This window comes from Rhinopithecus bieti, unplaced genomic scaffold, assembly GCF_001698545.2.
Source record: "Rhinopithecus bieti isolate Rb0 unplaced genomic scaffold, ASM169854v2 scaffold_15572, whole genome shotgun sequence".
Classification (NCBI taxonomy): domain Eukaryota; kingdom Metazoa; phylum Chordata; class Mammalia; order Primates; family Cercopithecidae; genus Rhinopithecus; species Rhinopithecus bieti.
In genome coordinates this window covers 1,983,346-1,996,299 of record NW_016809536.1, presented here as the reverse complement: position 1 = coordinate 1,996,299, position 12,954 = coordinate 1,983,346, and the positions used below count along the sequence as shown (strand labels likewise).

At 34.5% G+C, this 12,954-nt stretch overlaps 1 protein-coding gene across 4 annotated transcripts in view; it reads left to right on the top strand.

Annotated features, from left to right (window-relative positions):
- LRFN5 (leucine rich repeat and fibronectin type III domain containing 5) overlaps window positions 1-12,954 on the top strand; it is a 297,077-nt gene that overhangs the window by 143,954 nt on the left and 140,169 nt on the right. For all 4 annotated transcript variants that reach the window (XM_017889707.1, XM_017889704.1, XM_017889706.1 and 1 more), the window contains one exon: window positions 4,628-4,803. The gene's annotated coding sequence lies outside the window, so the exon portion shown is untranslated. The remainder of the gene's footprint in view (window positions 1-4,627; window positions 4,804-12,954) is intronic.

Here is a 12,954-nt window from a genome sequence, read left to right as displayed (position 1 = left end):
AAAAAAAAAAAAAAAAAAAAAAAAAAAAAAAAAAAAAAAAACCTTCACCTAAGTTGTAGCTTACTGAAATACTGAAATACAGTATCCCTTAATGTTATTTTCTGTTAGTTATTAACAAGATATTACAAATGCAGTAATAAAATTTTTAGTTCAGCAAGGTTTATGTTTTATTTAACTGCTGAACTCTTGCTATTAGAGGAAAGGAATGATTAGTTGTTTTCATTTACAATGTGACATTTACATTAAGCAATAAATGCTCTAGTAGTGTATTAATTTATTTGTCATATGATCTTGGACATGTGCAATAATTTGTAAAAGTTTTCCTATAGCCAAGGATATGGTGCTACATTTTTTCCAATAACAAATGCATTTTCATATTCAATCATTGCCTCTAATTTAATTTTTAAAGTAGGTTTAGCAATATTAATGGTGAGGCAAGCATGTTTTAATAATAGTGTTTATATGAATTTCTGAATAATTATGCTTTAACAAACTTATTAATATGAAGTAATTTTCAATTTTTTGCTTGTGTCCCAAATTATTTTCAAGTCATTTGTTTTAATAAAATAGCAATCCCTATCTTATAACCTCAGTTTTGGAGTAGTCCCATAAAAATAATGGCTATTTTGTGTCAATATATTATTACATAATTATAAATAAGTAATTGAATGAACTGCAATGACATGATTCAATTATTTATATATTTTAAAACAGCTGGTTTTTGCATCATGTAGGCCAAAACATTTGGCTGTTTATTTTTTAACCATTTTTGACACAAAGTGAATGTAACTAAAGACAAATGTAGAACAACTCATTCCTTGTTTATTTCATACTATTAAGAATTCTAGGGAGAAGTGATTGGAAATGATACCATTTAATGGATTCATAATTTTTCAAACGTTATGAATATTTAAAATGAAGGGAATATGTGAGATGATATTCTGGTGTCTTCAGATATGTCAAGAGTTTTCAATGGGTCAAAACTTAGGGCAAGTTTAGGAAGATTTTCTAAGGGTAACAAAATTGTTGCAATGCCTATAATGTATGAGGTATTATGATTAGTACTTTCACATACATTGTATCTTCAAATAATTACAACTTTTTGTAACTGTTTTCATTTTGAAAGAGAAAAATGGTAATGTGGTCGTAGTTGTGATTTCAGCCTTGGTCTAGAAGACTTTAGAGTCCTACCTTTGTTGATTTTAAGGCTCTTACCAATGTATGTGTTCAGGCAGTTGATGAACACTTAGTATAGATATCCTAGAGGATAAGAAAGTATCATTGGGTGCTGGAGGAGATAATGATTCTCACTTTTAAATACATATTTTCTAATAACTTCTAGAACTTTGCCCATGTTTTCTAAGTTCTTTCTGAGTTTAGTATTGGCACCTTATGTGTTTTGGCTTTGTCCTCACCCAAATCTCATTTTGAATTGTAGCTTCAGTAATGCCCATGTGTTGTTCCATGGGAGGGACACGGAGGGAAGGAATTGAATCATGGGGGCAGGTCGTTCCCAGGCTGTTCTGGTGATAGCGAATAAGTCTCATAAGATCTAATGATTTTATAAAGGGGAGTTCCCCTGCACATGCCCTCTTGCCTGCCGCCATGTAAGACGTCCCTTTGCTCTTCCTTGATCCTCTGACATGATTGTGAGTCCTCCCCAGCCATATGGAACTGAGTCCATTAAATGCTTTTCCTTTATAAATTACCCAGTCTCAGTTATGTCTTTATTAGCAGCATGAGAACAGACTAATACATCATCCACAATAATTGTTAGGAGAACTATGCTTCTTGGAAATACATATACATAAACAATAATAGTTGCTGAATTTTCTAAGACTATGCAAAGATAGTAACAACTTGGAACTAAGAAATTGACCTTAATTTTTTATAGGATGTTCCATTTCAACATAATATTAAGAAAAAAAAATCTTTGTATGGTAACACTAGAAAATGTAGTATTAGAATCTCAAATCTGAACTTTCTCACTTTAGTCATTGCATTGACCAAAATATATGGGCTAAAAAAAACACCTTACTTTAATATAGAACCCTTATTGATTTTCTGAAAATTCACTTACATTATGAGATATAAGACATTTCATAGAGTGAGATAGCCCTAGGTGAGAGTCCTCACTTTGCTATTTATCTGTATGACCTTGCCCAAGGTTACTTGATCCTTCTCTGTCCTTGCATTTTTGTAGCACTAAAATAGAAATATGTGTTTACCTCATTCGATTCTTAAGAGAATTTTTTAACACATGTTTTATGGTAGCTGGAACACAGTAAGTCTTAATACAGGTATTATTACAAAAAAAGGAAATGCTGTTCTCATTAGTTATGTGACCATATAGACAATAAATTTTCTCTGGGAAATTAGAATTTAAGTAGGAATTTCAGCTGTTACTGTGCTTTTTATGCTAAAATGAAGACAGAGACATACTGTTGGTCAACAGTATGTTTTAGGGGGAGTTAGGATGATATTATGAGGCCTTTATATTTCGCTACCATAATGAAATAATATAAAATGTAATTACAGAATTCAGATTTTTTTTTTATACTGCACCTTTACTACAAAGAAAGAAACATGATCAGAGCTATAGGGACAATGAGGTGTTTTAACCAAAACAAGTTATTTAGCAATATATTGTGCCTGTATTTACTAACATGTGTGCAGAATATATACATATGAATATTATTTTTGTAACAACAAAATCCCAGAAAGGTGTACTTTTCAGTTAAGATACTTTAAGAACGGATTATGCTTATGGTAGATGTGCACTGCTAGAATGAATGGATTCATGCTAGAAGACAGAAATGGAATGTTCTTCAAGATGTTAAAGACACAGGGCACAGGCCGGGCGCGGTGGCTCACGCGGGTAATCCCAGCACTTTGGGAGGTCGAGACGGGCGGATCACTAGGTCAGGAGATTGAGACCATTCTGGCTAACACGGTGAAATCCCGTCTCTACTAAAAATACAAAAAAATGAGCCGGGCGTGCTGGCGGGTACCTGTAGTCCCAGCTACTCGGGAGGCTGAGGCAGGAGAATTGCATGAACCAGGGAGGCGGAGCTTGCAGTGAGCCAAGATCGCGCCGCTACCCTCCAGTCTGGGCTACAGAGCGAGACTCCGTCTCAGAAAAACAAACAAACGAACAAACAAAAAACAGGGGCACAACAGAGCAAAGTATTCTGATATATGTACAAAAATATACACACGCACACACATACATACACACACAAACTGTTTCTGAAAGAATGTTCTAAAATGTGAAATTGGTTTTCTGCGAGGAGGATATCTTACTTTGGAGGGAGATGTACTACTGGATTTCTGATATTTTTATCATGCATATATGAATGTGAAAATTAGCTTAAAATATATTCATGGAAGGAAATAAATGAAAGGGCAAACAATTGCTGTACCAACATAGTTGTCAAATGATTGATTTATATTCATATGTGTGTATGTGGTATGTCCCAGTTATTCTAAAATGCTGTAGTAAACATAAATTTCAAAAAGACACAGCATTGATTGACAGATTCAGATAAATAATTGAAATATATAAGCTATAATTTACTTTTTATTTAATCGTACAATTAATCTGTGCATTGATTTTAGTATTTCTGACCATTTCAGTATTAAATTAAGCAATAGCTTAATTTTCCTCTTTAAATAAATTCCTAATTATTGATTATCTTAAGACAATATCATCACTTCTTTAAATTTTGACTCTATAAGATCATTCATATATCTTTACAAGTGAAGGCAGCAGAAATAATTAGCTAAACTCAAGTTGCTGTTTCATCTTAGATGTGTTTTATATTATTATGCTTAGGAATTTCATTATTTCTGCCTTTCTTTTCCTCAGACAAAATAAGTCATAGTTAAAGTAAAATTACAATGCTTTTGTTAATTTCAAGAACATTTTAAAAACTCAGCCTGTTTCTGCATTAAAAATATCAGTGGTTGAATATCAATTGGTACTATTACATAGACCTTACAAGAAAGAAAGTTAAACATCGTGTCTCATAGAGCCAAGTTAACTATTCTTTAGAGTGACATGAAAACCTCAAAAAGAAGTAGAAATCAGTAATCTGCTGACATAAAGTTAAAATGTAAATGGCATGCCTATGTATTTCTTTCATAGACATATAGGTTGCAATAGACAGATTTTCTCTATTGAAAAAAATACGGGAAAAACAACATAAGACTATTAGCTTAATCAGGATAGGGGTTTTTCAGGTTCATTCACCGCCATATCCTAAGTGTCATATGCCTCGTAAATAGTAGGTGATGCTTAAATATATGTTAACTTATGCAGTGTTTTAACATTAGACTGCTAGTTGAATTAATTTAAATATGATGAAATTGAACTATGCAGCTTAAGATTATTTAAATTATCCCCAGTTTCAGAAAGGAAAGGAGAATGCTAATATATTTACTGAAATCACAGTATGTTGCACATTCCATTGGAAAGCTTTATTATGCAAATATATTTAAATCATATTGCATGATAGTCCTGCTGTAGTTTGAGATTGATCACCCAGTTAACAGCCACTATGTTTTTCAAGGATACTTTATAAGCATTTTTTGATACACTCTTTTTTTGTGCTTGCCTCCTTTGAAGAATCCCTGTAACCATTCAGCCAGGTGTTGAGAAGATATGTAGCAGCCCAGCACTCATCTTTTGACACCATCCTCTGAAATCAGCTTTGGAGATGCTTTCACTCTGTCCGTCTTCTGCAGCAGCCAGGCAGAGTGCTGACTCCTTCACAGCCGTGAGGAACTCTTCAGGCTCCAGAAGTAAGTTAATTGCATTCAGTTCAATCATTGTCAGTGGGTTTAAAACACTTAAGGGAGGAAAACTAAAAATCTTGCTAACTTACATACAAATTAAACCTTGTATTATTATTCATCACTGATTATCTTGTTTTTTTTTTTTTTTTTTTTTTTTTTTTTTTTTTTTTTTTTTTTTTTTTTTTTTTTTTTTTTTTTTTTTTTTTTTTTTTTTTGAGTCGTGTTTTCTGGAGATGCAATGTCTTCCACTTTTGTGTTGATAACCTATATCCTTGTGGAATTTTTTGATTTTTTTTTTCAGGATTTGTGTTTCACATGCATTATCATAATTTATACTTACAACTTTAAGGCCTGGACAAGGAATAGATTAAAATAACAATGTTTGCAAATGAATACAAAGATTCAAAATGACCAAATATTTTATCAAATTTGCTTGGCTCATAAACTATGCAAGTGGAATACAATATCTGGTTTTCTAAATTTTAAAAAATAAGTGCTGTTTCCATGGCTTTGATGTCTAGTGCTGTATGAAGGGCAATGTACTGGTGCTAGAAAGAGCAGTTTTCCTGATTGGTTGGTTTATTGAATGATATGTTATCTGGGTCATTCAAGGAGAGTTTATGCCAACCTTTAAACATACATACTAAAAAAACAGAAGAAAATGAAAATCATATATAGGGAAATGAATTGAAATCAGGGGACATGAAGAATCTGTAAAATGAACAACACAATGTACTGCATACCACCACAAAACAAATTCCCCGCCATAGATTTATGTGTGGGCTTTCTAACTTCCAGGTAAATCAGGTAAATGTATTAGTTAAAAGATTATTTATGACCATAGGATTTGAAAATAAAGAGTCTCAGGAAAAGTTCAGGTTTTCCTGGTTCATACTTAGGAGTCTGTTGTTTTGCCATGTTTCTAGTTTAACTTTACGTTTGAGGCTTTTTTTTTTCTTCTCCTAAATACTTGATGTAGACATTTTTTGTTGCTCTTGGCGATATATTTACATCACAATGTCACTGCACAGAAAATTAATTGTAGGTGCACTTTTATATAGAGCAAAAGTTTGATATAGCTGAAACTGTCAGTGATTGGATGCTTGGCAATTAAAATTTTCTTGAAGTGAACAGGTAAGAGATACTTAATGAACCCACTTTTATTTTGCAACATATTACATGTCAATATGCAACATAAATGCATATGTTACTAGAAGAACAGAAAAACTATAGTTAAGAATTTATATGTGAATGGTGATGTATCTAATTATATAACATTTAAAATAGGCAGCCAGTATGTTGTTGCCAGTATGCTCAAGGTGGTGTAGAAGGACTAGTTTTAAGACATACAAAAATAATATATCTAGATTATATTGAAGTTAATTGATTATAACTGTGATGGTAGTGTAAAATGATGAGTCTGAGTATGCAGATTCATTCCAAACATGATTTTCTTCTTCCTATATTTTATTACCTGGTATTCCTTTTGTACATAATGTATTCATTTATTTTAGAAATTGCTTTTGTTGCTTTGCTTCTTTAGCTTTCCATTAAATGAAACAATTTGAGGAATGCATTCTAAATTTTCTGTGCTGTGCATTTTCTTAAGGAGACAGAGGACACTGTCCAAGCCTGAGGTGACTGTGAAAATGTAAAAATGGTTTGTTTCTTTATGGCAACCCCACAAGAAACTCCAGAGATTTTATTTGCCCAAACAATTAGTTAATTAATAATTTTTTGTGTGTGTTGTCTTCCACTGGCAAGACTTTTTCTAGATAAAAGCTTTTACTTTACGAAAGCTGTTAGCAAAGGAACTGTATTTACTGACAGATTCTCTAGTATAAATCCCAAAACGAAGTAAAGTCAAACACATTTTCATTTACTAATTGCTAAAATCAAGGCCAAAGGATTTTCTTAACTAATGTGGAAATAAAAGGCAAACCAGAAATAATTTATATATTGCAAAAGACTCTTCCAAGTTAATGCTTGATTCGTTTTTTTAAATTAGCAGTCCATTAGTGTGTGGAAGTAGTACCTCATGTTCTCTATTTTTTCTTTGGAGTAACATTAGGTTAAAGTCTTGCATGAAACTAATCACTCTGAAATAAATAAATAAATAAAGCGTAAAGTAAACACATTCCTAATTAGGGTTGTCCAACTTCAAATAGCTCATTGAAAATTCATAGGACATCCATTAAAATCCCTTTAAAAATAAATGGAATACCAGGAACTTTCTTAGAGTGAAACAGTGAATGGGGTAGTAGTAGTAGAATAATGATGCAATGGAATATCCACTTGTGATTAAGGAGGACAGCTGAGGTGGTAATGGTTGCTATTATGATTATTTTTCTCACTCTGGCATTTCCAATTGGCCTTGGATAGTAGAAGAGTACTTTTGTCTGTTTCTCTATTCGTTCTCACTTGACAAAAGTATTGATGAAATTAAACAATGAATAATGTCTTAACAGCAAATGTGCCTGTAGGCACATGCTTTTGAAAACACATAAGTATGTATGTGTGTGTATTTATGTGCATGTGTGTGTATGTATATATGTACATATGTGTGTATATATGTAAAGATAATTTACTATACCCATAATGATGATAATCATTTTACAAAGCTAATATTTCTTTTAACTATTAAGGTATCCTTAGTGGCATTAAATACATAACATTTAAGGGGTGCTTTATTTTTCTGAAATGAACTCCCTTATATTTAAAGTGTATAAATTATCATCTTTTATGACATTATTTGAAAGTGGCTTAACTAGCTATCATAATAATGGGCAACATATTATCATTTGACAATTTGTAGTACTCTTTACTAAACATTAATTTATTTGTTATGTATACCATTTCTATGAGTACATTTTTCATTTGTCTATTTCTTCAACCATGTGTTAGTCCATTTTTGCATCATTATAAGGAAATACCCAAGGCTGGGTAATTTAGAAAGAAAAGAGATTTAACTGGCTCATGGTTCTGCTGGCTGTACAGGAAGCATGTTGCCAACATCTGCTTCTGGTGAGCCCCTTAGGAAGGTAATCATTATGACAGAAGGCAAAGGGGGAGCAGGCACATGACATGGAGAGAGTGGGAGCAGGAGAGAAAGTGGGAAGTGCTACACTCTTTTTAACAACCAGATCTCACATGAACTAACTGACCAGGAATTTACTCATCACCAAGGAGCCATTCATGAGGTATCTACCCCCATGCTGTAATACTTCTCACTAGGCCTCACCTCCTATATCGGTGATTACATTGTAATAAGAGATTTGGAGGGGATAATCATCCAAACCTTGTCATTCCATCCCTGGCCCCCCCAAATCACATGTTCTTCTCAGATTGCAAAAGACAATCATCACTTTCCAACAAGCCCCAAGAGTGTTTAATCATTCCAACATTAAGTCTAAAGTCCTAAGTCTCATCTGAGACTCATCTCCTTCCACCTATGAGCCTGTAAAATCAAAATGAGTTATTTAGTCCCAAAATACAATGATGCTACTGGCATTGGCTAAGCTTTACCAATCCAAAAGGGAGAAATTGGCAAAAAGAAAGGGGCAATAGACCCCATACAACTCTGAAACCCAGCAGGGCAGGCATTAAATCTTAAAGCTCCAACATAATCCTTGACTTCAGTTTCCACATCATGTTGTGAAGGATGGACTCCCAAGGACTTGGGTAGCCCTGTGCCTGTGGCTTTGTAGGACACAGCTCACATAGCTGCTCTCACAGGTTGCAGTTGTATGTTTATGGTTTTTCTGGGCAGAGGGCTTAAGCTACCAGTGAATCTACCACTCTGGGGTCTGAAGGACAGTGGTTTCTTTCCAACATCTCCACTAGGCAGTGTCCTGGTGGAGACTCTGTATGAGGGCTCCAATTCCATAATTTCCCCACAGCTTGCCCTGGTAGTTTCTCTGTGAGGAGCTCCACTCCTGTGGCAAGCTTCTGCTTGGGCACCCAGGCTTTCCTATATATCCTCTGAAATCTAGGTGGTAGCCACCCAGCCCCCTTCACTCTTGCAGACTTAACACCATGTGGAAACCACCAAGGCTTATGGCTTGTGCCTTCTGGAGCTGTGGCTTGAGCTGTACTTGGTCCCCTTTGAGCCATGACATAGCTGGAGTATATGGGGAGCAATATCTCAAGGCTGCTCAGGGCAGTGGGGCCCTAGGCCTGGCCCCTGAAATCATTCTATTCTCCTGGGCCTCTGGTAATAGATATCCTTGCCCAGAGGCCCAGGAGAATAGAATGGTTTCTTGGAGCAGGCCCAGTCTTGAAAATCTCTGAAATGCCTTCAAGGCATTTTTCCCATTGTCTTGGATTTTAACACATGGCTTCCTTCTGGTCATGCACGCCTCTCTAGCACATGGTTGCTTCATCGGTTGTTTATATTCTTTCTCTGTCACTGCCCAGTTTGCAAATTTTCCAAACCTTTATCCTCTGCTTCCCTTTAAAATATAAGTTCCAACTGTAAATCATTTCTTTGCTCCTGTATATAATTTAGGCTGTTAGAAGGAGCCGTGTCACTTCTTGAACGTTCTGCTGCTTAGAAATTGTTTCTACCAGATACCCTAAGTCATCACTCTGAATTATCAACTTTCACAGATCCCTAGGACCTGGATGCAATCCAGCCCAGTTATTTGCTAGGGTGTAACAAGGAAGACCTTTACTTTATTTCCCAGTAACTTCCTCATTTCCATCAGAGACCTTGTCAGTGTGGTCTTCACCATCCATATCTCTGTCAGCATTTTGGTCAAAACCATTTAACGGTCTCGAAGAATTCTAAACTTTCCCTCATCTTTCTGTCTTCAGAGATCTCCAAAGTCTCCCAAACCCTGCCTGACATCCCATTCCAAAGCCACTTTCACATTTTCAGTTATCTTTATAGCAACACCCCACTACTTAATACCAATTATCTGTGTTAGTTCATTTTTGTATCACCATAAAGAAATGTCTCGGGCTAGAAAATTTATAAAGAAAAAAGGATTAATTGGCTCATGATTCTCTAGGCTGTAGGAAGTATGGTGTCAGCATCTCATTTTGGTGAGGGCCTCAGGAAGCTTACTGTCATGGCAGAAGGCAAAGCAGGACCCAGCAGGTCACATGATGATAGTGGGAACAAGAGAGTGAGGGGGGAGATGCCACATCTTTTTAAACAACCAGATCTTGCATGAACTAACTGAGAACTCACTCATCACCAAGGAGATAGCACTAAGTCATTCGTGAGAAATCCACCCTCATGATCCAAACACCTCCCACTAGGCTTCACCTCCAAGACTGGGGATTATGTTGCAACATAAGTTTGAAAGGAGACAAACATCCAAACCATATCAAATCTGATAGATATTTTTTCATGTTTAATATATTTAGGTTTATGCTTCACTGCCTAAAACCATCCCATAAAATATGATCCTTAAAAACATACAGATACAAAATAAAGATCATCAATAGGACAAAAGCAATATGCTACCTATGAATGCTTATCTGGTTATATGAATTGAGTTCAATTAGTGTCAATGATATCAAAAGTTAGAGCAAATTAGACTTGTTATGTTATGCAATATTCACTTTACAAAGAAGAAAGAATAAAAAATCTTCAAATAATAAAAAGTTCTTCATAATGGCTCTCACAAATTTATATAGCATAGACCTTGCTAGTCAATTCCAAATCCATATATCTAATTACCTACATGCCTTAGGTTTAACTTGTGGAAAACTAACCTCTTGATTATCTTGCCACATACATTCTTCTGGTGTTCTTGAGTTCACCAAGAACACTATATATGGCTCATTATATACTAGTAAAATTTTGAATCATTTTGTCATCTTTCCCAATCTTTTACTCCACCAAAAAAAAAAAAAAAAAAAAAAAATCATCACCTAATCTGGTCAGTTTTACCTACAAAGAAAATTCTAAAATTCATCTACTTTTCCCTATTTTTACTATCATTATCCTAATCTTTACTACCATGATTTCTCCTGTAGACTACCCAAAGAGCCTCCAAAATTATCTGCCATACCCAGTGATGTATCTATTTTGCTTATTCTCCATACGCAGAGAGAGCTTACAAAACACAAAACTGAGATGTCGTGACCTCAATAAAGACTGTTATACCTAGACTAAAGACAAAGTTATTTAACATGGCTTACAATGTTATCCATGGTTTAGCATTTTTCTAAATGGCCCCAAGTTGTCCCCCATCATGCACTTCTTCTTGCATTTAAGGCACAAAGACCTACCTGTTCTTGTTCACATCATGTCACCATCCACCATGGTCTTTGCACCTGACTGTTTCCCCCTGAGAGACTCACTTTTTTTGCCTGCATCTCATTCAGTAGTCACTTTCTGAAGGAAACTTTTCTTGGTCAGCCAAACCAGATTGCTCTTTCTATTATATAATCTCATAGCATCATATACCTGTGTTTCATTATAATTTTATGTTTTTTTCTTCAATTGTCTGACTAATATTGTCCTCTCCTCCAGAATGTAAACACCACAAGGTCAGAGTCTGCATCAATTTTGCTCAACATTAAAATGCCTTTTTTTATTATTATTTTTGTATATAATCACAGGTATAGAGCATTTTTCTGTTTTCTTTGTCTCTCTCTCTCTGTCTCTTTCTCTTTCTCTCTCTCTCCAGATTTATATGACTGAAATTTTTGTCTAAAAAATAATTACAGACTTGTTGGCAAGGTAAGGCCTACAGAAATAACTACCATATGATAAATAGTGAGGAAAAGCTACAAATAGTCATGTGAGTTCAGTGGAAAAGGAGATTACTTCCTGAGATAATGCAAATATACTTGTTAGAAGTAGAAATGTTCTGGCCCTCAGAGATAGGCTTCAGCATTAAACTGTTGTAGTTAATATGCTGGTATATTGTCTCTTTTAAACAAAAATTATAAAAACTAGAGAGATAATGCAGAGTCTTTCTGAAAGCCCATAAATACTGACACAACAGCTACAAATGTCTTAGCTGGCAGTACTTGATATAGAGGAGTCTCTGCTGTCTCTGCCTGCTGTTAATGTTTGTCTTTGGGTTGCTAACACTATGGTTCTTACTGTGAATTGTCCAGGGAAGAAGTCTCAATAAATGCTCTTCTTTATGAGGTAATGATTAGTTTACATTTAGGACCAGTAGAGATTTATGTAATTTGGAGAGTACTCTTGGCAACCAACATTAGATGCATGACAACAATCTTAATTGCAAAGCATTGGCTATGAAAACCAATGGAAACAATCCAATTTGTACTGACTCAATGTAAGGTTATTAACTCAGTTATTGTAATGAGCAATCAATTCTCTGAATGTGCAGTTGATCTCCATATACCACTACAGACTACACTGTGGAGTATTTTAACACATGTTAAATTTAGAATTTCTGTATAAACTGAGGCATCTCTTATCAATATTAAACAGAATATGGGAGCCTTTAACAGCAAGAAAAACATTGACAGTCTGTACAAAGGCCTCTTTTAGGATAATTCATGATTTATTAAGGGAAGAAATTTGCAGATTGGAAGAATTGTGTATTGATTATAAATGCTAACTTAATATTACTAATTATTTGTAATATGAAATAAATAGAACACAATAAAATTTAATATTGGGACTACATGAAAAATTGTATGGAAAAAACATCAGGAGTTGTATAGACCTAGGACTACCACGTGAAAACATTAATAGCATAAGAAAATCTAGACTTGATTTTGAAAAGTGTTAACTTAGATGTTAGTTAACTTTGGTCATACAGTTTTCACACATACGTGTTCAATAGTTAGAATAGTTAAGAATCCCAGTGAGGTTGAAAAGATCATGACAGAGAGGATACATAAAGCACACCTATTGGGAATGCTGACATGTAGGCGATATATAGGTTAGTTGCAAACAATAACCTCTTTCATCACTCCTGATTACATATGTTAAGACTGGATAATGATTGTGACCTTGCAGGGGGTAGCCTGATCTTACATGTGTAACTAACCTTACCTTTGGCCTCTTAGGAATAATCAAGGATAACTGACTCAACAGAAAAACACATTTCCCCTGTCGTAATACAATAAAAGACCAGGCACATTAGATTTGACAAGTGAGGTGAAAGATTTGATGCTACTTTTTTTTTTTTTTTTTTTTTTTTTTTTTTTTTTTTTTTT